The following is a 16,715-nucleotide window of genomic DNA, read 5'->3' as shown; positions in this document are numbered from 1 at the left end:
GTTATAAGTTATAAACGCTTTAATTCATTAATTTATGAGTTTCTATGTACCAGAGCTATTCGGAAAGTAAGATCAAATCGGTCGAGAAATGAAAACCCCAGTGAAAATAAAAATATTTTATTTGCAACAGTTTTCTACACCTTCCAGCTACTTTTCTGCATAGTCAACGCTCCAGCTTAGAAATTTGTCGTATCGTTGTACCAAACTTCCAACACCCTCGTGATAGAAGGTAGCCGCCTGTGCTTTCTGCCACTTATCTACGCTGGTGTGCAGTTCGTTGTCGGTGTCAAAATGTTGTCTTCATAGCCAGTAGGTTGTGGGAGCAGAGATTAACGTCAGAGGGAGCCAAGTCCGGGCCGTGTGGTGTATGACCAAATACTTCTCACTGGAAACGCTGCAGAGGCATCCTCGTTGCACCTGAAGTGTGCCGCCGAGAATTTTCAAGACGAAGAAAATTCATAATAGGTACGTCATGTGGGGGTGCATGAAAACAGGAGAATCCTCGCAAATGGCATCCATACTTGGCAGGAGACACTCTAGGTCTCCGCATCTTTATGTGCTCGCTAAAAATATAAATGTCGTGTGATTAGGCCCTCCGGTTGGGTGGACCGTTCGCCGGGTGTAAGTCTTTCGATCTGACGCCATTTCGGTTTCTTGCGCGTCGATGGGGATGAAATGATGATGATTAGGACAACACAACATCCAGTCCCTGAGCAGTCTCCGACCCAGCCGGGAATCGAACCTGGGCCCTTAGGATTGACATTCTGTCGCGCTGACCACTCAGTGACCGGGGCGTACACGTGCTCACTATGTGCTCAGAACTGAAGAGAGAGAAGCGACGCGATGTACAGGCACGCTAGAGACACTTCACAACACATTTGCGCAAAGCTTCATCTGTCGTTTCCAACTTTCCGAACAGCCCTCGTATTAGTGATATGATCTTTGCTTTAATTTTATCTTTGCTTGTAAAATGTTTATCTGCTATCTGTATTTAAGATGTCAATAAAATTTTCAATATAGTGTTTGTGTTTACTGACATCTTAAATGTTTTATTGACCTCAAACCACAACGATTTGCGACTTCAGTGGTGTCAAGCGAGAACTCATTGGCTGGCAGGGTGAAAGTCTGTTATGTTTTCTGATGAAAGCTGGTTCTGCCTCGGTGTCAATGCTACTCGTGTGTTGGTTACAAGGAGTCAAGTTGAAGATCGGCAATCTATCTGCGTGGTAGGCACACTGCACCTACACGGTGTGTTATGGTCTCGAGTGCGACTCTTGGTTATCCCACGCACATTGATTGCGAATCTACGTCAATCTGGTGATTTGGCCTGTTGTGCTGCCATTCATGAACTTAATTCCAGAGGGTGTTCTCCAGCAGGGTGACGCTCGTCCACATACCGCTATTGTTATCTAACATGCTCTACAGCGTGACGAACGGTTCAAATGGCTCTGAGCACTATGGGACTTAACATCTGAGGTCATCCGTCCCCTAGAACTTAGAACTACTTAAACCTAACTATCCTAAGGAGATCACACACATACATGCCCGAGGCAGGATTCGAACCTGCGAGCGTAGCAGCAGCGTGGTTCCAGACTGAAGCGCCTAGAACCGCTCGGCCACAACGGCCGGCTACAGCGTGTCCACATATTGTGTAAGTAGGCTGTTTAGGTTTTCTAATTGGTAACGCCACGTAGCGCTCTGTAAGAAAATCGCTGGCTGTGCTGTGTGCAGTCTGTGGCTGGTTTGCATTGTTGTCTGCCATTGTAGTGTTGGGCAGCGGCAGCTGGATGTGAACAGCGCGTAGCGTTGCGCAGTTGGAGGTGAGCCGCCAGCAGTGGTGGACGTGGGGAAAGAGATGGCGGAGTTTTGAAATTTGTAAGAATTGATGTCATGGACTGATATATATATTATGATTATTAAGGTAAATACATTGTTTGTTCTCTATCAAAATCTTTCTTTTGCTAACTATGCCTATCAGTAGTTAGTGCCTTCCGTATTGAATCGTTTAGTTAGCTGGCAGTAGTGGCGCTCGCTGTATTGCAGTAGTTCGAGTAACCAAGATTTTTGTGAGGTAAGTGATTTGTGAAACGTATAGGTTAATGTTAGTCAGGGCCATTCTTTTGTAGGGATGTGGTGTCAGTGTGTAAAAAGGGGAAGGCGCTCTATCTATCTGAGTTTGACCGCCGGCCGGTGTGGTCGACCGGTTCTAGGCGCTTCAGTCTGGAACCGCACGACCGCTACGTCGCAGGTTCGAATCCTTAGGTTTAAGTAGTTCTAAGTTCTAGGGGACTGATGACCTCAGATGTTAAGTCCCATAGTGCTCAGAGCCATTTGAAACATTTGAGTTTGACCGACGGCAGATTGTGTTGGCCCAGCGGATCGGCAGGGGCGTTTCAGAATTTGTATGACTTGTTGGATGTTCGAGGAGTGCTGTGGTGAGTGTCTTCAAGACGTGGCGAAACCAAGATGAAACCATGTCCAGACATCGCAGGGTCGATCGGCCACTCATCATTACAGATGACGGATGTCGTAGGCTGGGCAGACTGGTAATGCAGGACAGGCCGGGAACTGTGACGGAACTAACATCAGACTTTAATGATGGGCAGAATACAAGTGTGTCTGAACGCAAGTTGCACCGGACACTCCTAACGATGGGCCTCCGTAATGTGACAATATATGTGCCAATGTTAACACCATGACATCGGCAACTACGACTGAAGTGGGCACGTAACCATCGGCACTGGACGTTGGCACAGTGGCAGAGCGTTGCATGGTCTGGTGAATCCCCGATACGTTCTTCATTATGCCGAAGCGGGTTCGCGAAATTGTCGTCTTCCAGGGGAACAGCTCCTTGATACCTGTACTGTGGGACGGGGATAAGCTGGCGGCGGCTCCGTTATGATCAGGGAACATTTACTTCGTTACAGGCCGCATACACTCTTTCATGAGGATCATGTTTCCTGATGGCAGTGGGAGTTTACAAGTTAATGTGCCATGGCACGAGGCCAGGAGAGTGACGGAGTGGTTCGAGGAAAACAGTGGCGAGTTCCAGTTGATGCGCTGGCCCCCCAGCTCGCCAGATCTGAACCCGATCGAACATATCTGGGACGTGACTGAACGTGACGTCAGAGCTCATCACTCCCTTCCAGATGTGGCCTAATTGTTTTCATGCCATGATACGTCGCCGCTATTATCGTCCCAGAGAGGGACATGCAGTCTATTAAGTAATGGTCATAATACTCTGTCTGATCAGCGTACGTCAGTCTGCAGTTCCTAAGTGGTTATGAGAAAATGCAGAAAAACAAACTTCGATTGAAGGCTCGTTGGTTTCTTGGATCAGCATCAAACATTGTCACAATGCACCTACGAGAGGAGCGGGTTTTGGGGCTCGGTAGGATATTCGCAACAGGAAACTAGAGCAACTCAAGTGTTTGAATGACACTATTTATTTACATTCAGACTATCACACTGAAGGCTGATCTAAACATAAGAAGAAGCAAAGAGTGCAACTGGCTCCACAACAGAAGTCAGTGTGTGAGTCCCCAGGTGGCAGCTGAAAGTATGAGGAAACACAAGCAGCACTGTAAAGTACAAACTTTGAGAGCAGCACTCCAAGTGAGAAAACAGTCTTGATGGAGCTTACCCGAGGATGGCGATGAACGACATCGAATTCGAGTGCGAACGATCTAGCTGAGAACTCTTCTGGATACAAAAAAATACATTGATTTTTAAAGGATTGTAGCGGCTCACTTGTTTCCCCCTATCTACAGTCGCCCGCCAATCCACCGGCATTTTATAGGCATCGGCCAATCTGGAGTGGGGTTCTGCACCTCTCTGATGCCTCTCGCCAACCACACTTATGTGCTTTCGCTCCCACTCTGTACGTAGTGATGTTTATGGGCTTTACACTAACAAATTCTAAGTTTGGTAGCAACAGGATTCAACTGACAGCTAACAGTCACTCCACATCCTGTTACGGCTAGCATCGACAGTGTTCTACGTCACTTGGCCTCGCCCTGAAGCCTGTCACATGAGTGAAGACCGCTGTTATTACAGCAGTTTTACCTATTGCCCCTCTCACTTTAACCTGTATAATTCCACTGCGGTTGCGCTTCTCAGGGCAAATATCAAGATTGCTGCCTATGCTAAGACGTGCTTCATCGTGACTATCTTCTACAGTGACGCCTTACAAAACCTTCTAGACAGTGGATGTGGTTACCAGTTAATTCTCTGGGAGAGCTGCCCAGAGCGTCTACAATTCGCAGCGCTTTAGCTTTACCGCTTACCACCGATAACATAACCGCTAACACGTTACCTGCTTCCTGCGTCGTGTCTCTGATTTCCTATCTTCGAGTGGTCTTGCTGGCTTCCAACAGCCTTAAACTTAACAAAGTATAAGTCAACACGTCTTCAATACATGACACAGCGTGCTGTTAAAACTACAGGCTTCTTCTCGTACGTAGAACATCTTTTTTTTTTTTGGTCCGTTTTTGCAACCGGTGTGTCTGAACACTTGGTGGGTGGGAGGGGGGGGTGGTAGGAGGCTCCCCTTTCGTACTTCCGTAAAGCTCTGCCTCTGCCTGGCGATTCATGTCCTGACATTCAAACAGCACAAAAGCAAACAGAAGTTCTTAAAAAAACAGCAAGGAGAGTTGGGCTCCAAATGACGCTTGAAAAAAATAAAATACAACTCGAGAAACAACCTTCCATGTAAAACTGTAAAACCTAAATGTGCGAAAATGGAGAGAGTTTCTCAGTTCAAATATGTAAGCGAAACCATTACAGAAACTGGGCTGTAAAAGATTGGTTGCTAAATTCGTTGTCACAATAAGGAAACAGCTTTCAGGCTTACAACAGACACCCACAAAAAAATTCATCTCAAAATACACAAAATGGGAAGAGCTTCCAGCCTTTCAAGAGACATCTATAACCAAAAAATTCATCTCAAAATACACCAAACTGTGACACAAAAACGCTTTCATGAAACCAGAATGAGGGGCTGAGACACTGACGTTAAATAGAAAGGGAGACACTGAAGAAATCCGAAAAGGAGAATAAAAAGTACCAGGAGAATTATGGTCCGAATTGTATTGAAAACGGAATGTACAGTCTACGAGCAAATAAAGAAACTGAAAAGTATACCAACATGTATCCGAATATGAAAATGCGCAAGCTAAAATTCTTTGAGCACATTAAAAGAGTGGAACGAACGACATCAACGAGACAGACCGCGGAATTCTACGAATCTCGCAGTAAAACACAAACTGAAAAAATAAAATTTGTCAGTGCAGTAAAAGAAGACTTTGAAGGAGTCAGGAATACCAGACAGCGAAAGGTTATGCAGGAAACTTCACAACTGGACAGTTCGCCTCGCAGAAAATTGCAGGTGGACCGGAACAAATTGATACTAACGAGCGGAAGAGAGGCCCCACTGAGAGAATGAAAGGAATATGAGTACAAAAAAAGCTAACTAAAATTCTGAAAATGGTCCACGTTGCATATCGCCTGATGCAGAAGGGCCCAAACGTAAATAGTAATAAAACACTAGTTACACGTAGCAAATCTGAGTGTGTCCAAGTCATCATAAGTGTCTGAAGATGAGAAAATTAGCAGCCATAAAATAAAGTCATTTGAACAAAAAGTTCTCGTGTTACCTTAAAACCAACAACTCGTCGCGATCCGTCTCACTACCGCACAAGCGGTTTTAAGGGGACCTGCTCGTGAACAGGCAGCATTTTCATCTCATACTTCCAGAGCCGTTACTTTACATCTATAACACTCAGGATGTTGCTGTTTTATGCCAACACTGAGTGGCATCACGTTAAGCAGCTGTATACACTGTATTTGTTTAGCAATACTACTTTAATTTATTTAATATTTTGCTCACACGATCAATTTCGAAGACATATTTAGTTTTCGAGACCATTATCTAGGATATCATGCGTATAATATCACTCAGACCGTGCCAGGATTCTTTCAGTATCGAAAGAATTGTGTTATGCTTCAAATTATATAGTTTGAAGCATACTACAAATCATTATTGATTGCCATTCTTAAAGGATACAGTGATTAAGTGAAACGATTTTTATAATTCCTCAGACATATTTCAGATGTGAGATATACAATGAGTCTATGAATGATGAGAGAGGCCTGACACAGTTTGAGGACGCATGATGTCCTAATAAAATTCAGTGTTGGCGTAAACACCGATGTCTTAAGTATTATATATGAAGATTAACGCACTCTGGAAGAACTTTAAGACAACTACTTTGCGTGTTAAAGTACTCCTGACTGATAATTTAAACACGGACTGCCAAATGATGAAAGGGTCACTCTTGAGTCTACAAGGACAATATTAAGGAAAACTATATAACAAGAAACAAAGTATTGGGTTCGCTTTCCATCCGACACCTAGCTTTAACATATCGGGTAGTGTGTAGACTCGGCTGTAGACCTGAAGAAGCTTTCTACATATGTGATGATTCCAAAGATGTCCCTGATCATGCCGACTAGCGCAATTTTTTCCACGGTTGTGGTTAGTAAGACTGAGTCCAGTAACGCGTTAATCGTGTAGTTTCATCACGCACAGTCCCTTCCTGCTGATATTTAGAAGCATGCAGTAGGAGAGAACGCGCCGGCTCCGTCTGCGGCGCGCGTGACTTACTTCTATTGCTTCTTGTCGTACGAGAAGCTGTGCTCAGCGCGGTCGATGCTAGCGGCAGTTGCCGGGAGAGCCGAAGAGGTGCGCCTCAGATGCGAGCGGCGAACGCACTGCAGAAGGCGCTGGGGATACGGCGCGGAGGAGCTTGCGGGGGCGGCCGCCAGGGGCGCGCCGGGCGCAGAGCAACGAGCCATTTCCCGCCGAGGGAAGCCGTCGCCAGACGTGCGAGAAAGCAATTGTTGCTACTTACCGTAATGGTCGGCGGCTAACTGGTGATCCATGGTATAAGCGTCCTGTGCACGAGACGTAACGCTCGATAACAGGAGGATCGACAAACAGCGAGAGTCACTGTTTGTGACGTGTATTCGGAAAGAAACAAAGATCTTCACCAATATCATCAGGCCGAGGAAGGAGCGTGGGAATATAAAAAAAGAGGACACTTTCCTCATTTTAAATTTATTACATAAGAAACGGAAAACTGTATATTCCACACATTACGCATACCTATTCTTTATGAAACGTTCCTTTTCTTGATGCAAATGTTTAAAAAAGTTTTTGCAATTCAAATGTTAAACTTCACCATTGCAAACAGTTTTACAAATCTAGTTGTCACCCCTAACACATTTAATATATTTCTATTTTTCCAAGTGGAACTCCAAGCCACTGGTGCCAATATTTGGTATTGAAACATCGGTTCCTGCGCTGTAAACCACATATTGTGCTTTACATTGAACCCTTCCGGGCGAAGCTTGGATATATTTCTTGCAATTTATTCGTAAACGTGTATTTGCTATTAGGCAGGATGACAAATTATCTTAAACAAAAGCGAAACAAAGAACTATCAAAACGCATTCTTCAGCTGTAAAAAAAAACTTACCTTACCAAATAAAACAGTTTTTCTGTTTTGAAGCTATATTTCGAAAATCATGAAACTTACACAGTAAGATGATTTGCTGGAAAAGGAATATGTAATTTAAATTTTCTGTTTTAGACAGAGTACGCGAAGGAACTTGCCCCTCTTATTGCAGCGGTGTGCCGTAGGTCCATGGAAGAGCGTAGCGTACAAAAGGATTGGAAAAGGGCGCAGGTCATCCCCGTTTTCAAGAAGGGACGTCGAACAGATATGCAGAATTATAGACCTATATCTCTAACGTCGGTAGTTGCAGAATTTTGCAACACGTATTATGTTCGAGTATAATGACTTTTCTGAAGACTAGAAATCTACTCTGTAGGAATTAGCATGGGTTTCGAAAAAGACGATCGTGTGAAACCCAGCTCGCGCTATTCGTCCACGAGACTCAGAGGGCCATTGACACGGGTTCCCAGGTAGATGCCGTGTTTCTTGACTTCCGCAAGGCGTTCGATACAGTTCCCCACAGCCGTTTAATGAACAAAGTAAGAGCATATGGGCTACCAGACCAATTGTATGATTGGATTGAAGAGTTCCTAGATAACAGAACGCAGCATGTCATTCTCAACGGAGAGACGTATTCCGAAGTAAGAGTGGTTTCAGGTGTGCCACAGGGGAGTGTCGTAGGACCGTTTCTATTCACAGTGTACATAGATGACCTTGTGGATAACATCGGAAGTTCACTGCGGCTTTTTGCGGACGATGCTGTGGTATATCGAGAGGTTGTAACAATGGAAAATTGTACTGAAATGCAGGAGGATCTGCAGCGAATTGACGCATGGTGCAGGGAATGGCAATTGAATCTCAATAGAGACAAGTGCAATGTGCTGCGAATACACAGAAAGAAAGATCCCTTATCATTTAGCTACAGTATAGCAGGTCAGCAACTAGACGCACTTAATTCCATAAATATCTAGGAGTAGGCATTAGGAGTGATTTAAAATGGAATGATCATATAAAGTTGATCGTCGATAAAGCAGATGCCAGACTGAGATTCTTTGGAAGAGTCCTAAGGAAATACAATCGGAAAACAAAGGAAGTAGGTCACAGTACACTTGTTCGCCCACTGCTTGAATACTGCTCACCAGTGTGGGATCCGTACCAGATAGGGTTGATAGAAGAGATAGTGAAGATCCAACGGAGAGCAGCGCGCTTCGTCGCAGGATCATATAGCAATCGCGAAAGCGTTACGAAGATGATAGATAAACTCCAGTGGAAGACTCTGCAGGAGAGACGCTCAGTAGCTGGGTACGGGCTTTTGTTGAAGTTTCGAGAACATACCTTCACCGAGGAGCCAAGCAGTATATTGCTCCCTTCTATGTATATCTCGCGAAGAGACCACGAGGATAAAATCAGAGAGATCAGAGCCCACACAGAGGCATACCGACAATCTTTCTTTCCACAAACAATACGAGACTGGAATAGAAGGGAGAACCGATAGAGGTACTCAGGGTACCCTCCGCCACACACCGTCAGGTGGCTTGCGGAGTATGAATGTTGTTGTAGATGTAGATGTAGAAAGAAGATGCAGCTGCTTCAGTAAACTAGTCCGCTAAAAACACGTGTATTGCGCGTATGAAGTTAGATATCACAGCTATCTCTAACACAGTAAGTAAAAAGATTGAAACATCAACTGTAAGCCATAAATCGAAACTTTCGGTTTTACTAGCAGAACAGATCAATTGTAAGCAAATAGCAAATTATTTAATTGAATAACTGAAATAAAAAAAATATATTAATTGTTGAGGATACAAGATGAAAACAAAAATCAACAGATCTTAATTTCAAAAACTAACAAATACGGGCATTAGCAGAAAATGTATGTGGACGCCACATTACAGATTAAACATTGTAGATGTATAACATACGTACTGTAAATGTTTAGCCACCGTACCACATCGTCAACTACTATGCAAATTCCTTCGTATATATATATATATATATATATATATATATATATATATATATATATATATATATATATATATGTGTGTCTCAATGAATCAGTGGCTGACAGAACTCAGTATATTATTGCGCAGTGAATGTTTTACAGAAACGAAAGTAGCTTCGGATTTACCACGAGGAAACATAACAGGGCCTCTAAGGTTCTCTACACACACCATGGGATCAAAAGTATCGAAAAACCTACCTATGGCGGCTGGGGTGGCCGAGCGGTTCCAGGCGCTACAGTCTGGAACCGCGCGACCGCTACGGTCGCAGGTTCGAATCCTGCCTCGGGCATGGATGTGTGTGATATCCTTAGGTTAGTTAGGTTTAAGTAGTCCTAAGTCTAGAGGACTGATGACCTCAGAAGTTAAGTCCCATAGTGCTCAGAGCCATTTGAACCAAACCACATACCTATTGGTTGTTATTAATATGGGTTTCGTCTTTATCACGCTTAAACTGTGCTGAGGAATCTTTCATTGAGGTGGCATGTCTATGGAGGAATGGCAGCCCATTCTCCCTCAAGAGCCGAAACGAGAGAAGCTAGTGATGTTGGACGCTGTGGTCAAGGATCGAAGTCGTCGTTCTAATGCAACTCGAAAGTGTTCGATAGTTTCAGGTCGGAACTGTGGGAGGGTCCTTATATTTCAGGAATGATATTGTCCATAAAACACTGTGTCACAGATGTTGCTTCTTGAGAGCGTGCATTGTAATGTCGATACGAACTCTTATCGTCCTTGAACTGTGTTTCTACTGAATGCAGTACAGAATGCTGTAAAATGCATTCATACCCTTCCACATTTAGAGTTTTCCTAAGCGAAACAAGGAGACCACATACAAAACACGAAGAACACCACATACCGCATCTCCACCTTCTCCATACGTCATTGTTGGCGCTATATGGTAAATCTGGGATAGACAGCCATTATTTTTTCAAAAGTCAGTTTCACAGCCTCGTACACAATAACACCTTGAAACTGTCCATAAATTTCATTTTCAATCCACCAGAAACGTAAGTCGAACTTCGTTTACAAAGGTATACCGAATTTCATACACCTCGCCCGGGTGTCAGGATTAGATGGCCGGACATGTAAGGCTAGATTACTATCGGACAAAACACTTTAAAATCAAAGAGAAAACTTTAAAAACGTTTAACACTTATGTTTATTGAATATCTTGATGTCGAAAGTATGTTATAAAGATATGCATTGTAGGTAAATTATAACTTAAAGATAACCTCATTTGTAAAAAAGCATTTTACAATTCTTGAATTTTTTATTAACTCGTTGGAACATACCAGTTTTATATCGAAAATAATGAGAAATCGTCTCAATTATGCAGTTAGTTGGATGTAGAACAATGCATAATTTTTGTTTTCTACGGCAATAGCATTTAGAGGACTTCTTTATATGATCGCCTTGAAGATGCGCCCTTCCGAATGTACTTATTTGGCAACTACAAAAAATAGTGATGTAATGAAAATTTAATATATAACACGTTCACGAGATGACGAGCAATCTCGATGATGTTTTGGACACCTGTGCGGAACAGCCGGGAGAGACTGCCATAGCGAGTCATCAAATAAGGCGGAAGTAAACTCAAAAAAACTTCCGTACAAGTTTGCAGTTAGACCTAAACAACTCTCAAACAGATGTTTCCGTCGCTACTGGCCGTTTAGGTTACTTTTAAATCAAAAGATTGTGATGTCCCACATAACTTCATGGTATAATGAGAGCTAAAATCCTGGAAAATGCTTACTTTTAGTTGAAATAAAAAGCCATCCGGTGCAACAACAATCACCTTAAAAAGCTGTACAGGGAATCATCACTCGTTTGCAGTCATCCTCTGACCATTGGAGTCTCTCTTCACTCCACGCCAACTGTCACTTTGCATTGACTACAAAACCATTGCTCCCCATTCTTTTAAACTCCCTACGCACAGTAATTGTGCTAGCTCAGTTGTTGGTAGTAGTTTGGAATTTCCGGCCGATTCCTCCCGCTGATTTCATGCAACTTTTTACAACCACCCTCCGCTGTGCTCTACAGTTGCTGTCGGTCACTGAACGAGGTCTGCCTGGTCTCGGTTTACTCGCCGCTGTTCCTTCGCATTCCACGTCACAGGCAGACCACCAACAGTCGAGTTGGGCAACTTTAGAAGGGCTGGAATGCCCCTGGTGGATTTTTTACACTGTGACATCCAGTGACTAGTCCGCTTTCGAAGTCACTGACCTCTGTTAAACGACCCATTGCGGTACTGATTCTCTACTGTCAACGCGATACTTCATGCCTCATTTTATACTGACTGGTCCGCCTCTGGTGACACCTAGTGGCAAAGTCAGCAGTGGCCTGGAGCCACTTTGTGCAGGGGGAAAAAGTAAGAGCAGCGGCCAAGAGAAGGGCTCCGCGGCAATACATAATGTTCTTATAAGTGTCACCTAAAAGCTGCAAGTAAAGAAAGAGAAGAAGAAGAAAGTAAAAATAAGGAAAAACAGAAAGCAGCAGAAGAGAAGGGGAGTAGAAAGAAAACTGCAAAGATCAGGTAACCCAATCCTATAAGAACTCTTTTTGACCTCAACGATGGAGACACAAGAGTGCAGGTACTGCGAAGAAAAATTTTCAAAAATTCAGATGGCTCCAAGCACTATGGGACTTAACATCTGAGGTCCTCAGTCCCCTAGACTTAGAACTACTGAAATCTAACTAACCTATACTTAAATAATTGTAGATTATAATCACTGATTTTCCATAATTTTTGGGCGTGCAGTAGCTTCTTCTTGTATTTTGGCTCTAAACGTCACAGGCACCATCAAGAGCCGGCCGCTGTGGCCGAGCGGTTCTGGGCGCTTCAGTCCGGAACTGCACTGCTGCTACGGTTGCAGGTTCGAATCCTGCCTCGGGCATGGATGTGTGTGATGTCCTGAGGTGAGTTAGGTTTAAGTAGTTCTAAGTCTAGGGGACTGATGACCTCAGAAGTTGTCCCATAATGCTCAGAGCCATTTGAACCAATATGGTCACGAGCCCAGGAGAGGCGCTGCAGGCGATATCGTGATGTTAGCAAAGACACTCGAATCGATCGTCTCCTCCCATAGCCCATTTACGACAAATTTCGCCGCTCTGTCCAAAACGGATATGTTCGTCGTACGTCCTACTTCGGTTTCTGCTGTCATTTCACGCAGTATTTGTCTGTTAGCACTGAAAACTCTACGCAAACGCCGCTGCTCTCAGTCGTTAAGTGAAGGTCGCTGGACGCTGCGTCGTCCATGGTGAGAGGTAATGCCTGAAATTTGGTGTTATGAGCACTCTTGAAACTGTGGCTCCAGAAGTATTGAATTCCCTAACGATTTCCGAAATCGGATGTTCCATGCGTCTAACCCCAGTTACCGTTCCGCCGCGTTCCAAACTTGTTAATTCCTGTCTTGCGGACATAATCGCGTCGGAAACCTGTTTACATCAATCATCTTAGTAACAACGACAACTCCACCAATGCAATGCCCTTTTATATCTTGTGTACCTGATACTACGCCATGTGTATTTGTGCATATCGCTACCCCATGAGTTTGCCGCCTCACTGTATAACAACTTTGTACACAAGATTTCTACGACTGTCCTGCTCCATCATTTCTTTTCACACTGAAACAATAGTGATGCCCAGCTGATAACCTCGAAAGATAACGTTTTTGAAATTTAACAAAAAAATATTTGTATTTACGTACAGCTGTAACCTACGCCATTAATAAGAGTTAAATAAGTACTTGCAACAATCTCCAATGTTGCCTTTGAAAATACCAGGAAGTTAATCCCTGCGAGGATGCAGAGAACGCACAACTTTTGGTTTATTGTATTTAGCAGTAGTTTTGCATCTACAAAAGTAACGAAATAATTTCTAAGACATTTGCCTCCACTCTTTCTTGTTCCATGTTCCTTTTGTAAATGTCAATGGGACGCTAAAAGCATTGGTTTAACCGTTTCCTAGACCGATTTCACAATTTTCCTGCGTTCAAGGCAGCTTTCATAACTTACTGCTGCATAAAATGCATTGATCGGTACAAAGTACTTAACATACCTCCAGGGTAATGAGTTCTCAGCCTCAGGTCGCCAGTAAACAGGCACTTTTCATCATTCTAAATCTGATAGAAGTGCTGTTAAATACTTCTGTTGGAACTTGACACTCGATCATAAGGGGCTACTTGAAATGATGGAACAGAAGCTGGATGGAGGGTGGGACATTGTCGGTGCAAAAACAGTATTACTGTAATACTGCGAAAGCATAACAAACATTCACATCATTTTCACAACATCCGTCAATATTCTGCAGTACTGATATGGACAGAATTAAAGAAACGATTCAATATTGTTTGAAAAACAGGTTTTGGAAATGTCAGCGGTCATAAAATACTTTTAAAATGTAATAAAACGATCTACATACTACAAAAATTTTAAAACATTTTAGCACATTTATTTTATTATATTTTTATAAAACAATGGTGATCTTTCCACGTAACATTTCCAGATGCAACTGGATATGAAATACAGTGCTAATTTCAAACAGTTGACCTTGTAAACAACATAAAGGCTAGGAAGGCTGAGTTTTCGGCTGCAGCTTGTAACACAACTGATGAATAGATTTTCACCTGGGAAACTGGAAGAGAGACCAGTAAACTTTCACAACATCAGACTAAAATTGGTTCAAATGGCTCTGAGCACTATGCGACTTAACTTTTGAGGTCATCAGTCCCCTAGAACTTAGAACTACTTTAGGTAACGTAAGGACATCACACACATCCATGCCCGGGGCAGAATTCGAACCTGCGACCGTAGCGGTCTCGCAGTTTCAGACTGTAGCGCCTAGAACCTCTCGGCCACTCCCGCCGGCCAACATCAGAGTATGTATGACTTGTCGAATTAGTGGATCACAGACAAGAGAATAGGATATGTATGGAGTTGTTGCAATGAATAAGGGTTGACTGTAACAGCTGCATACATACCTTCTTCTCTTGTCTGTGATTCTCTGGTTTGGTAATGAACCACATTCCTGTAAATTTTACGAGAAATATTTATTTTGTCGTACCCATTTTGATTTAAAAAAACAAAAGTAAAAATTGCACAAATTGAATGAATAACCTAATTACACATTTATTAAGAGAGTATTTCTTTATATTTTTATTGGCTAGGCAAAATTGGGTCCTTGAAAAGTTAAACTACCTCACAGTGTACATTCCCTTGCGGAGTATAGCTGTAGAAGCTAGAGCAGCTCCCTTGAATTCTATACCTCCATGTGCTTTATAATACTAAATATTTTTGTAAACTATACAGTGTACCTGGAGGTAGAAAAAAATACGTTGCCTTAAGAGAACATGAATACGTGAAACTTATAAATGCTCTCACTGACGAAAGAGGCATCTATGTCCAGTGATAAAAAGCGCACAAGAACTACTTCTAACGATGTCACGAGATATTCCATTTGCTTTTGAGAGCAGAGGCTGAAGGTGACCAATTGTTTCCAACTGTGTTGTTTGAAGGGATCCCAAGTCAACAAGGAGGGTCAACAGAGGGTGTTAAGGCGGTGCGGCTTCCGGCTAACGCCCTATCCGCCTCTCCCTGCTATGGGCACGTCACTGCTTCCACCCGTTTTTCCTTCGGGGACCGTTTCATTTCCTTGAGAGGCGGTGCAGCCGGACTACGCCTGCAACACCGGCAACTCCGTCATCACCGCAGCCCAGCGGTGTACTTTGCGTAGGGGTCCTCGATATTGTTAAGAAGTTGACATTCATGTCTCTTGTTAACAACCGTTACAAGAGCTTGTTTAGCAACATACATGAGTTTGTTTGCTACGGCAGACTGGAGGCTTCCTCGACGAATTTAACTTATTGGAAATGAAATGAGCGTTTGGCGTCAATGGCCGGGAGGCCCCTTACGGGGCAGGTCCGGCCGCCTTGGTGCAGGTCTTATTACATTCGATGCAACGTTGGGAGACCTGCGCGCCGGATGGGGTTGAAATGATGATGAAGACAACACCCAGTACCTGAGCGGAGAAAATCCCCGACCCAGCCGGGAATCGAACCCGGGCCCCTTAGGATGGCAGTCTGTTACGCTGACTACTCAGCTTTCGGAGCGGACATTTAACTTCTTAAATCTTCTCGAGTTGTTCTTGTCATTGGTCGGCAGACTGGTTTGATGTAGCTATTCACCCTAGTCACTCTTGTATCCATCTTTTGAAATCTGAGTAATTACTTTACCTATATCTATTTGAAGTTGCTTACCATATTCAGTCACTTGTCTCCTTCTACAGTTTGTGCTCCAGTCAGTTCCACTTCTGACTATTTCCTTATGTCTCATAATGTGTCCTATCTGCTGTCGCTTCTTTAATCAAGTAATGACATGAATTTGTCCCTAACCAATTCGATTCTGCACATTTATGTTACTTATTCGAACTACCAATTTAATCTGTAGAATTCCTTCGTATCACCACATTTATACGCTGACCAGCCAGAACCTGATGACAACCGACCTAATATCGATATAAACCCGTCTTGGCGGTAGCAGCGTCACTTCGCGAGCAATTACTGCTAGTCGAGACTGACTGACGGTCATGTAGTATCAGTGGGCGTGTTGACCGAGTAATGAATGAGGAAGGAGCGTGATCTATCTGAGTTTGACCGAGGGCAGATTGTGATGGCCTGGATGCTAGGCACGAGCATTTCGGAAATTGCAAGACTTGTCCAGTATTCTAGGAGTTCTTTGGCGAGTGTCTGCAACACGTGGCAAAACAAAGATGAAACCACATCCAGACAACGTGGGGTTGGGCGGCCAAATTCCATTACAGATGTCGACCGTCGTAGGCTGGGCAGACTGGTATAACAGGACAGGCGGCGAACTGTGGCGGAACTAATAACTGACTTTAATGCTGGATGGAATAAAAGCGTGTTTGAACACACAGTGCACTGAATATCGTAACGATGGGTCTCCGCAGCCGACGACTCATTCTTGTGCTAATGTTAACACCGCGACATCGATAACTACGGCTGAAATGGGCAAGCGACCATCGGCACTGGATGTTGGCACAGTGATAGAGTGTTGCATGATCTGATAAATCCCGATACCTTTTTCGTCATGCTAATGGGAGGGCGCGAATCCGTCGTCTTCCAGGGGAACAGCTCCTTTACATCTGCAATGCGGTACGGAGACAAGCTGGCGGCGGCTC

At 43.6% G+C, this 16,715-nt stretch overlaps 1 protein-coding gene across 4 annotated transcripts in view; it reads right to left on the bottom strand.

Moving 5' to 3' along the window:
• LOC126281437 (dihydropyrimidinase-like) overlaps positions 1-16,715 on the bottom strand; it is a 293,010-nt gene that overhangs the window by 233,636 nt on the left and 42,659 nt on the right. The window contains exon 1 of one of the 4 annotated variants that reach the window (XM_049980401.1): positions 6,665-6,781. The exons of 2 other annotated variants lie outside the window; for them this stretch is intronic. The gene's annotated coding sequence lies outside the window, so the exon portion shown is untranslated. Of the gene's footprint in view, positions 1-6,664; positions 6,782-16,715 lie in introns of those variants that run through there. One more of the 4 variants, XM_049980403.1, reaches the window with a different exon arrangement.

The sequence above is a fragment of the Schistocerca gregaria genome, chromosome 7, assembly GCF_023897955.1.
Source record: "Schistocerca gregaria isolate iqSchGreg1 chromosome 7, iqSchGreg1.2, whole genome shotgun sequence".
NCBI lineage: Eukaryota > Metazoa > Arthropoda > Insecta > Orthoptera > Acrididae > Schistocerca > Schistocerca gregaria.
Note: the sequence above shows the minus strand (reverse complement) of the source record. Positions and strands in the feature narration are given on the sequence as shown.